The following is an 11,793-nucleotide window of genomic DNA, read 5'->3' on the forward strand; positions in this document are numbered from 1 at the left end:
TGGGGCACTGGACGAGGCTTGCGCTTCACTTTTGCTTTTTTTTTAAGGATGCCTATGCTGTGTGACGTTCCTGGCAGACTTTGATTTCTCTGGGGTTTTTTTGCTTCCAGATACAACAGCGAAGAGCAGAATAGACTTAGAAAGCGGGGCTAGTTGTCACGCGGGAGATCGTCACAAGGGCTTATAGTCAGAAACTATGAGGTTTTAAGCCAAAAGTCCAATTAGACACGTTTCTCTAGAAGTGGTTTTGCAGCACTCTCTCTATATATATATATTTATATCACCCACATGTTATATAAACTGTTACAACCTTAAAACCCATTCCTTTTTTAAATGAAAGTAGAAGTAGAGTGATAGCCTCAGTCACCATTCACTGTCATTTAATGGGGAAATATGCAATGAAAGAGAACGGTGACTGAGGCTGTCAGTTCTTGACCTTCTGCCGAACATCTCCATTTGTGTTCTACAGCAGAAAGAAAAGCATGTGGGTTTCAAAGGACGCGAGGGTGAGCAAATAATGACAACACTTCATTTTTCGGTGAACTATCCCTTTGTTTTCGTTACCAGAGTCATGGATGTAGGAACGATTCATATTTAGGATTGCTATGGCCTTGGATGTACTTCATAATCACATACAGAATATTTAAGTTTGCACATTCTGTTCCACACCAAATTAAGTGGCCACATTTCATCAGTGTCATGTATAAAGAATCATGTGTCAGCTCTTTCAGAGGATTGGATGTCAGGGGAGAGAGCCATCCGGCAAACACACTCGCTTGGATGGATGGGACACCTGAGCCTCAAGGGTGGAGATCAATTTAGACCACAGAGGTTTGCTTGCTTAGCTTATTCATCATGCCTGGAATCGTAACCCTCAAACTTATCATTAACAGAAGAGAACACAAGAACTTCCTTAAAAACTAAAAAAATTAGGAATTCAGGGAAAGGAATAATGTTTCCATTTGGTTGACACTGAGCTTCGTATGATATGTGGGCTCTCAGTTCGGACAGATGAGGGAAACTCCCTCACAGCTTGAGGATTTGGGGAACTGGCAGACATAAGGGTTGTATATCAAAGGTCAGATTCTCCTGTCGGATGTTATGGTTCACTGGGAGGAAGGGATAAAATGACAGTTTTGCTCTGGGAAATGTATGCGAGTACATGAGGAGTGATGAGACCAGAAAGGACTAAAACCATGAATGTGCAATTACTGTATACATCACTGTACTGTATTTGGGAGACTGGTCGTAGTCCTGCTACCTTACTCTCAAGCAGAACAACATTCACAGAATAGCTTCTACAGATCAGTTCTGATGCTGAGAAATGCCTTGTAACTGACCTGCTATTATGAAATGTACAGCTGTGGCCATAAATTACTGTAGATTTGTAAAGCTGCAAAATGAAAAAATTAGATAGAAAAAAAGATTATCTGTCAGTTAACAGACAAATTGTATAAGGTCAGGGGGGTTATGACTTTGGGTATATAAGTCCTCTTTTATTCACCGTATCTGGATTCAGTACTTTATTTTTGCATTGTATGTATTGGCTTATAAAAGAAAGAAGAAGAAAATTAATAAGAGTGACATGTTTTCAAGAGGTATGTAAACTCTCAAAAAAAGGACTACAACTCTACCAATCATAAATAAGTTATGAATTAATGCATTTATCATATACAGTGTTAATAAGAAATGTATTACAATTTATATTATTAGCAAAACAATTAAATTTTAGAATATCTTTTAAAAAAAATGACAGCAGTACTAAAACTGGATGAACTGTGCAAAAGTTTGTGTAAAACCTGATGATCATGATCTCCAGCATGATTTGAGAAGATCCAAAATGCAATCTTGTGCTGACTGTTTGTAAAAAAAAAAAACACACAAAAATTTGATTAATGTCCTAAAAGTAGTGTAGAATTAAAATCCTAAAACATTCTGAGAAAAATTGCTCTCAGACTTTTGGATCACACTGTATCATTTTTTCAGTCAAATGCTATAAGCATCTGGAGATGCAAGAAAGAGAAGCATAACATTCTGCGTCTCATCAAATCATGATACTGTGTGGCGACATCAATCCCATACAAGGAGAGAGAGAATGAAAGAAAAAGAGAAAATGCTGACATTTACTTCAGCATCTCTTCCTAGGAACAGTATGAAACCAATATAAAGTGACTGAATTAGCTGTTCCGCCTCAGCCTTTCCACATCCTCCCCTCTCGCCATTTTACACACTCCAAAGCTGTAACAACATCATAACAACCTCTTGAATTCTGCAAAAACAGTTTCAGACTGCCTCAAATGGGTCTGAATTCTCATCAGCAGGGTTGTAAAACCCCTCTGTCACACAGTCACTGGTGTGAACTGCCGCCTACTGCACTTACAATGGGTGCCTGGTCATCTGCAAACCTTATTATGCATTCTTTCCAGATAACATTACCCACAGCTTGAGCATTATGGTCAGTGGGTATGAAGTGAAGAGCTATTACTGTACGGCTCATCTGCGTCTGTGAGGAAACAAATGTGTCACTGAGGTTTAGTAAGAACTGATGTCTAAACATTTAATGGGATAGCAGTATGTTACGCCAGTCTATCTATCTGATGGGTCTTAGGCTCTGTAGGGCCTGTAAAAGCATTCAACTTTTAAAGAATAAAATTGGCTTGACTCACTAATTTATTTTAAATTTATCACATGACTCTACTGAATACATAACTCTGATTGGTTAATCACAAAATTCTGCAGTCTGCCGTATTAAGACTATAATTACACTAATTGTAACATTATCATTCCAATTTGCACCCCATTTCAATTTCCTACATAGTTTTGTAAGTTGTGCTAGTAATTTTTTATCATATAATAGGTATTCCTAAACTTGTTTTGGCCTATACTATTTACTTTAAGTCCTACTAAGATTATAAGCAAATATTTTAATAATTAACAACACTTTTGGTTGCTCACGGTTCTCTGATATTTGTTTATGGCCACATGCCATCCAGGTAAACTAGTAAATTGCATGTTTCTTAGTAAGTGTTTTATTTTAATTGCTTTAGTGTTCATTTATTCGTTTGTTTTATAATTTTAAAACCCCCTGCATTTGAACTGACTCTCTAATCCATTTAAATGATGAACTCTGCAGTATACTCGATTCTGATTGGTTAATTGCAACATTCTGCAGTCAGTTTTTAAAAATGTTTTAATTATTAGCTTTTCATCAACTCACAACCTCAGTTAGGAAACCCTGATTTTATAGTAATAATAAAAAAATAAAAATAAACTCTGTGTTTGCAATCATTTATTAAGCATTCATGTGAGGGTGTCGATCTGTTTTTTGCCAATTTTTCCTTACATATTACACACCCAAGGGATAAAGTATACTGTAATATATCACGTTCTTCAGATTCAGGTCTATAAAAGAAATAAGGAAGAAAATATTTACTTGTTTTCCGCTCCATCTGGCAAGACGTCAAGCCTGGCTTTGCTCTGACTCCGCAGCGGTCATCTTTCTCTAAAATGTTAGTACTGTGCCTCTCCAGGGACGTGTTTGCTCCAGTCTTGTTGAGGGTGGAGGATGTTGTAGTGCTAGGCCCACCCCAGCTGTCCCCTCTTCTAGCAGGCTCATGTTTGCACTCCATCCCAGCCTGCTTCACTCCGTCCTTGCCTAAGAGATTCTCTTCTTTCGGCGAGCCCCCTTTTAGCCGACACGCTAGCCTGGGTGTGATAAAGTTTTCTTTTTCTCAGCTGGGGCCTACGTTTGGTTTGTAAGAGCTGGTTTCGGGATCCCGGATTGTTTTATGCTTCCCGACTTCCACGAAGAAACACGGATCAAACGCAGGATCAAAGTCAAACCAAAGCTCTACATTTTGCTGGATGCTTTCTTCACCATAAATCCTTCAGAGTAGACGCGCTACCTGCCCAGAGATGAGCTGAGAAATGTACTTTTGCTTTCAATCCACACAATATTATTCAAACTCTAACAAGACCTCCCTGGAGGTATTTCTCAATGCACCCTGGATCAGTTCCCATGGAAAAGGGCCAAGAAAATTTCACAAGTGGGATGTGCTCTTTTGCAAATGCGGCAAAGGCTGGGAGACTATCCTCTGTTCTATTTGCGTCTGTTTTCGATCTTACATCCAGATTTTTGTCTTTCTTTTTGAGTCACCAAAACATGTCCCTCGAGTTTATCGCAATCTCCCCGAGACAGAGTGTTTCTTTAAAGGCACGCGTAGCCCTTGGTCTCAAAACGTTTGAACAATGTCAAGATGAAGGGCAGTGCTTGGTGCTTTCCTGTCGTTTCATTAGCACATGAAAAAACACATTTAGCCAAAAGGTCGTCCAAATGTTCTGACTGCAGCTATTGTAGTTGCTAAACTTTCAAGCAGAGCTTTATTGTGCTCAGTCCATTTGTTTGGATTTTAAACAGATATGTTCTGTAGTTCTGATTCTTTATCCCTGTATTACTGATCAAATCTCTCTGGGTGGTTTAAGCCAAGTGATATGATCTCTAACCCAACATCAAGAGCAGACATATAGTTTATTTGCTTGTTTCAGATCTGGTCCAGAGAGGCTCCTCGGGCAACTATATGGTTTATCCAGACAGGGCTTAATGTCTTAACCTCTTGTTGTGTAGTTAAAATGAAAGGCCACTGCATGAACTTCCACTGCTGCCAGAGGACGAGGCAGTGATTTTCCTCTCAACTGCTACTTCCTGAAACATACAAGATGCAGACTCTCAGTCAACATATACCATGCTAATGCATTCAAAAGATAAAGAATATTACCATTTTAAATCTGAACTAGATGAGGTGAGAAACCTCGTGAAGAAAATATTCCTCTTTTTTATTATACTGTGTGAAGGAGGGGTATTTCCTCTGGCACTGTGCACTTGATATCATTTGTGAAAATGACACCCCACCCATTGTCAAATCAGTGGGAGGAATGAACTGCGTTTCCTACATGTGAAGTTGAAACAATGCATATCTCATTTTCCGCCTGACTAATATCAAGGAGACAGGATAAGGAAAGGAATAGGTGTTGACCAATTAGGAGTTTTTATTTTATTAAACAGACTGTAGAGGAAGGAAGGTCAATATTTTTCGAAGCTGGAACATGTGAAATCTGTGCAGAAAGACTCACAGATTTTATAATATTTTTTCAATCCAATTGTACATTTCGTCCTCTAAATATTTGTACTAATTTGTCTGAGGACTTTATTTTATGATCATTTACTGTAACACTCAAGGCTAATTAACACAATTTAACCTTATTTAAATCCATTTTTGCTGTTTTTTTTCTTCTCAAAACCACTGCCAAAAGTCCACAGATTCCACTTGGACCACCTAAAAACCCACTAAACCCTAAATTACTACTAAACTGTTCTCAGTATAAGAATCCAAACTAAAACCTTACGTTTTTGGTGAACCATTCCTTTTAAAAAGTCATGATTTTTAAAGATTTCAAGGATGGAGTCACTATAAATAATAAATATCTTTCAGTTTCTGTATAAGGAAAGGCTTTGACTGTTTCAGTTGCATGTTGAAACAGGACAGTGAGTAAATTGGCAATTGTACAAATAGCCGAGTCTAGTCTCAATAGCACTGAATCACCCTGTCAGCTGAGTGTTGTCTCTCTCACATCCTGTAGGCTACTGCAAGAGTCTCATGAGGTAATAAGACCCCATTAGTCTTCATCACCCCCTTTCAAACACTGTTTTAACTAATAACACCTATGACAAATGAGTGGTCTGTTTCACTCTTCCAGTGATTAACTCGACCCCTGTGCGTTTATGTTTGGGAGTTTACGTCCCGCCCACTCCAACAGTTGACTCAAAGTGGCCACAAAAACGACACCCACTGTTCATGCCCTCCATGCCCCCCTCCACAAATAAAGACAATCAACTCGACAAAACAAACACTCTCACCCACAAAAGCCTCTCACAAGCTCTCTGCCTTTCACTGCTTGAGACGAAACATAAAGAGCAGTTGCTTTGTTTTGTAATGCATTTGTAACAGATTTTAGTGCAGCCTTGGTGAGAATAAAACCCTCATAAAAAAATGTATACGGAATTGTTTCATCAAATTTTTCAAGATCCATTGGCTATTGTTCCTCATTGTTCTGTTAAAGTGGCCTAATGTAAATAATATTGCATTTAATTCCTTATATTAAGCATGTCACATTTTACTGTACATCAGGGAAGCTCAGACTATCAACTCTTAAAATTCAGTTTAATTGCATTCGTGAATGTTCCTCATAAAGTTACGAGCTAATTAGCAATCAGCTAAATCTTTTACTCGCCAAAATATCTTGAAGGCTGGAAGCTGGTTGAAAGAAGGTTGAAAGCTGATGCATCACAGTGCATTTGAACTACAGGGCAAATTGTATGTTAAAAATGAGTATAATGATAAATCCTTAAGCGTTTTAAAGTTTCAGAGTATGCTTATCTTATCTGATTTCACTTTCCAGATATTTACATAAAACTTTAACATACCAGCATATCTGCATGGCTCACTCACATATCTCTAACGATTTGCCATCCTTTGATTTACGAGTCATTCCAATCCACTGAGGGCATACCTGGCTCATAAACCAATCTGATGAGCTGCATTGAGCTCTACCCATCACATTCCATATGTTATCAGTCCCGAGGCACCGGATGCAGGTACTGGGAGATAGTATTTGTGTGTGTTTTGGGGTGTATCCATTACAGTGCATAATATAAGCAGTAATGGTGTATGTAACGGTGTCTGACACAGCGTTTTGATAGACCCTTCGGGGCCCGACAGGTCTCTCTAATCTCCCAGATCCATTACAGCCCTCCAGGGCCAGATCCTTCAAGCGTATGCCACGGCACAATGCAGAGACCTGCTCTTCAACTCAACTTCTTTCGCACAAAGGCCTATTGAAACACCTGTAAGTGGCCTGAAAAATAATTTGGGGGTTGCACTCTACATTTGGCATTCTTTGAGAGTAATTCTCAGCAGATAGCCGGCATGCCTTGACTTGCACAGGTTGATGACAGACAGCAAAAACACCATTAGTTTTAAACTTCAATGAGGCTCAGAGACATGGTGCTTGCTTTATAAGGGTACTAAGTATATAGTGGGCACATATATAAATTATACAGGACAACATGGGGATGTGTTTTCAATAGCAAGCTGAATAATGACACAGCTGTCTTTTTTCGAGCACAATTTAAACTAGTCTAATATTTGAAGTTAACCTATTCTGTTATTGTATGATATCTGTATTGTATATACCACTATATAAATGTGACATGAAGTCTGCAGAGAATCACTTAGAAGAAGAATAAAATAATAAACCAGGTGCTTTGGCATAAAGTGTAAACACTCTAATTGTTTCAATTACATTTTATATGGCTCATTAAAGAGCCAGAGGCACATAAAAAGAAGAACAAGCCTTTCTGGACTCCGATAAAGCAGTGAATCCATTACTAAACTTATCTAGCAGATAAAACTTTAGTAGCATTAAAACGCTGTGACTTAATAAGTCTTATGAATTATGCCACTCTATAAAATTTCAGATCAGATAAAGGTCAGCGACAGATGCTTAGCATGACGTCTCAGCTAAACAGAACCCCTGCCTAATGCATAAGTCATTACTGTCGCTAAGAAACCCCAGCACCGGATATTCATTCTACTGTTACTGCACGCTGCTCACATTTATCATCATGAGAATCACATGCAGGCAGGACAAAGAACAGCCAAACAGGGAACACATGAAGCCCATTGCCAGTGAGATTATTCCTCCACGGGAGGAGAGTGAAGTTAACATCCTGAATTAATCAACCCAAATATTTAGAAAGATAGACTTCAGAAACATTCCTCCCGTTTGCAGCTGGCTACCTCACACAGTAGGTTCTTCAAGGATGCAGTTTGCGATTCAACAGGTGATAAAGCTGTTTGCTGATAACACTATGCCAAGAGAAAACTCAGTGAAAGTCTGGAGCTGATGGTAGACTCACCTGTACTCCCAAGTGCTTCGGTGTGTATGTGATGGCTAGTTTGTACAGCCCCTTTTCAGGTCCTCCTTGCGTTCACCTCCCCCTCTGTCTCACATGGAGTCACGCTCTCGTTCTCGTTCTCGCTCTCTCTTTCTTTCTCGCAGACCGAAAGAAGGGAAAAGGGGGTGTGGACGAGCAGGAATTGGAACACAGAGTTCTTTGTCTGCCTTCTTCATATGGTTTCCTTCAAGCATGCATACTGAACACATTATGCCATTATATATTTTCATATTTAAAGTTGAGGACCGGTGTGCACTTTGCACTTCGTCCCGCTCAAATTTTTACACTGGACAGGGGAATATAACGTATGCAGCATCTGCATGCATTAAAACTGCCAATATGCACTTGTTTCTGATTGCTAGGAGTTATAAAAAGTAACCAGTGTCGAGTGTTTTCTCTTGAGAAGAATAAAGTGTAAAACAAAAGGGCCTTGCAGATTGGTTTCACAGACGTGGAGAGCCCCCGCAAGGATTCTTGAGCTGCGTGTTGAAGCAAAGTAAGACACTTAAAGTCTCAATGGGATGGGATCTAAAGCCCACTGATCTCCCAACAGAGATGTCTGTCTGAGAACAGACATGCAAGATGGAAAACAAAGTGGCAGGAGAAATACTGACTTCAGAGCATGTTTAAAGGTTATTTTAGTGAAAACGATCTTTATGATATCCCAGAGTTGTATGCAACTGTGTAAACTAAGCTCTGATCTGTATCATCTCTAAGTGCTTTCTCACAGTTGAAATAACACTCACAGCAAATCGTTCAAAACATTGAGTTCCTTTGTAACAAATATTTGCTTCTGTTTTGAAATGTCATACCTGGGTGATATTTGAGGCCATCAGCCATATTCAGACCACCGTCGCGGTCGTATCCAGAATAAAGTCTTTCATCGGCAAAAACTGGGTCAGACCTATGAAGAGAAGTATCAAAAAACAAGTATGTGGTTATTTCACTTTTTAACTTGTGCCATTATATGAGAATAATTATAATAAATTCATAATTATTAAAAACTATTAAAACAGTTAAAATCAGTGAAATTAATTGTGCAGCCTGACCCATAAGCAAATTCTAAAGGGAAAAGATTGTAGGAATCTCAAGGCATGATTTTCAAAGTATCAAAAATGAAAAAAAAAACAGTCATGGATGATGCACAACATACATACACACATAATTTATTCAGTGTGCTGCCTTTTTTTAACTAGTGGAATGTCAATGCTAATTTAAATACTTAAATTCTTGCAAATCCTAAGAGGAATGTCAGTTTGCAATATGCAATATCTCTATTAAAATAGTTTCCCAGTGATTTTCAAAATCTGTTTCTGCAAAAATGCCATTTCTCTTCTTTTCTTTTTCTTTGACTCCTTCATTCTATCCCTTCCGCCTCTGCAAACATATTTGTTTTTTCCCCAACGCCCTCTTTACAGCTGGTCTGCCTGTCATTGCGTTTCTTCTTTCAACAGTCTAGCGTGACTTTCTCAAAGGCCTGCTGTGTCTGCATACGTCTAGAAGTGTGTGTGCATGTCTCACTGTAGAATCTGTATCCATGTGTGGCTGAACGGACCAGTGGAGGAAACGTTAGAACACAGTCCATCAAATCTGAGCTTTTCTTCTGAAGTGTGTGTGGAATTTCCTAAGTGTTCTGGTTTACATTCTCCTCTTTTGAATCTGTCTGTTGCTGAGAGAAGGCCATAGCAGAGCAGTCATTTAACTGGAGTAATACATAGCCTGTCAGTGAACCCCTCTGTCCCCCTCTTCCAGGAGACCACCAAAGCCCTATTGAGAGATGAAACTGAATCCAACTGAGTTTTAAAAATGTTTGATTATGCTCCACCGGCAATTGCAAAAGCCCCACAGGTGTCCAGGACTTCAAGGAGGTCAATGACAACAATGTTATCCAGATATCCTAGACTCCCGTAGCCAGACTACATGACTAAACAGCTAAAGTTCTAGTCCACATTCCAGGTTGAGGCCAAAACTGCTAATTTAAACAGGAAAAGACCATCTGACCTGCATGTTAAGTGACAACCTTCATATTTCAGTGGGTTTTCTGGGGTATATTTAGTAGTTGATTCTGATATCTGAAACAGATTATACCACAAAAAAAGATTTCAAAGAGAAAATTGGATATACTTTTTGTTTTTTATGCATCTAGTCAAATTAAGTGCCTGAACAAAACTCAAAATAAATATTCTATACTCTGTCCAGTATAGTTCAAAGATTTGATGACACTAACTTGGAAAACATTGGAAAATATTGTGATTTCTCATCCTCAAAGCCAAAAAAAAAAAAAAAAAAAAAACAGACACTTGATGCCAAAAGTCAGATTACAGGTTACCTCATCAGGAAATGCTTTCCAGTGTGCAGTAATAATCAGACGATCATCAAACAGACTCTCACCAGTTCTAGGGTGTGATATCTGAAGCTGAGACCATCCAGACCCTGAAATGAAATGAAATAATAAAATAAAATAAATAAGTGTGTGTGTGTGTGTGTGTGTGTGTGTGTGTGTGTGTGTGTCCAGCCATGAAAATGGACTTTTCTTCATATTAAAATATTTTCTTAAATCATATGTACTTTCATTTGAATTTGTTAGAATTAAATTAGTTTTTGTTTTCCGAAATGCCAAAGGAAAACTGTTTTAATTAGAGAAAAATTCCAGAAACCAGGGCCTTTTACAGCCTCTCTTCTTTCACAAAGTCTTAAAAAAAAAAAAACTTTTCCCACTATATCTTCATCAGAACGACTTGTGTTGATTTATGCCAGAGATCGACCAGCGCCACAGACCCTGCAGGGCCCACTGAGCTGTGGTCTAGAGCAAAGCGCGTACCAGACGGCCTGCCCCAACGCGGTGAAGGGTGTGGGTGTGCGATTGAGCAATGACGTGAGAAATCACAAAGTCAAAATCTCTGCAAGCAAGCGACTGGGCGTCTTCATGTGGCCAGAGCTCCTCTACTCCTATCCAAAACCTCAACCAGACTCAGTGCCTCTGCACCCCACTCCCCATCCAAGCTTAACAAGCACTGCAATGTATTTGTTTTGTTGAGCATTTCTTGGCCTCTGGAGGTGTTTTAAAGAGTTCCTAAAACAAACGCTTTCACTGCTTAATGTGTATTTATGTCACTTGTCAAAAGGGAAGTACAAATCAATCCCAATCCCTTTTTAGTCTACAGGGCTCCAGCACTGATGAGTATCCGTCCAGACCACAAACAAACCCGGAGGTAAGAGCGGTTGGCAATGGTTCTGCCAGCAAATTGAGAGAAATTCCTAAAAGATATGAATCAGCATTACAAGTCTGGATTAATCATAAGACGCACTTGGAAACAATCTCCACTATTTGGTTTCTTACCTAGTGCTGTTTTGATAACTTGCTTAATATGACACATACTGGCTCCGTTGTGTAATCCATCACTGCACAAGATATGATTTTACACGGGCCAATGCAAACAAACGGCAGATATGGCCATGAAATTGTTTGCGCAATAAATGGAGACTGAGAGTCGGGCCTTCTATGGGTGCAGCAGTGTTATTCCAGGCATCTCACCAATCACAGGTGTGTTTGCCAGTCTCAAGGCGAATGCACCTGAAAAGAGATGGTGTTAAAGCCTTAGAGATTTTTTCACCACAATGTAGAGTCCTGGAACACCTGGAAACTTTGAAACATCTCATATAGAACACTTCCTCCCACTGATCAATAAATCTCCATGACACAAAGGTTTACCTTTGAACTTACTCCAAGCTTTTAAGTTAAGTTGCACTCCCAACCACAGATAGACTCCTTGTCCATG

General features: G+C 39.1%; 1 long non-coding RNA gene across 1 annotated transcript; it reads right to left on the minus strand.

Annotated features, from left to right (window-relative positions):
* Positions 1-2,016: 2,016 nt before the first annotated feature.
* LOC113093816 (uncharacterized) lies at positions 2,017-10,358 on the minus strand. Its single transcript, XR_003287909.1, has 5 exons — positions 10,344-10,358; positions 8,827-8,918; positions 7,976-8,107; positions 3,434-4,702; positions 2,017-2,503 (listed from the first exon to the last, which is right to left on the minus strand). It is a non-coding gene; the product is annotated as an uncharacterized LOC113093816 (long non-coding RNA).
* Between the last annotated feature and the right edge of the window lie 1,435 nt (positions 10,359-11,793).

This window comes from Carassius auratus, unplaced genomic scaffold (genome assembly GCF_003368295.1).
Source record: "Carassius auratus strain Wakin unplaced genomic scaffold, ASM336829v1 scaf_tig00215159, whole genome shotgun sequence".
In the NCBI taxonomy this organism is placed as follows: Eukaryota; Metazoa; Chordata; class Actinopteri; order Cypriniformes; family Cyprinidae; genus Carassius; species Carassius auratus.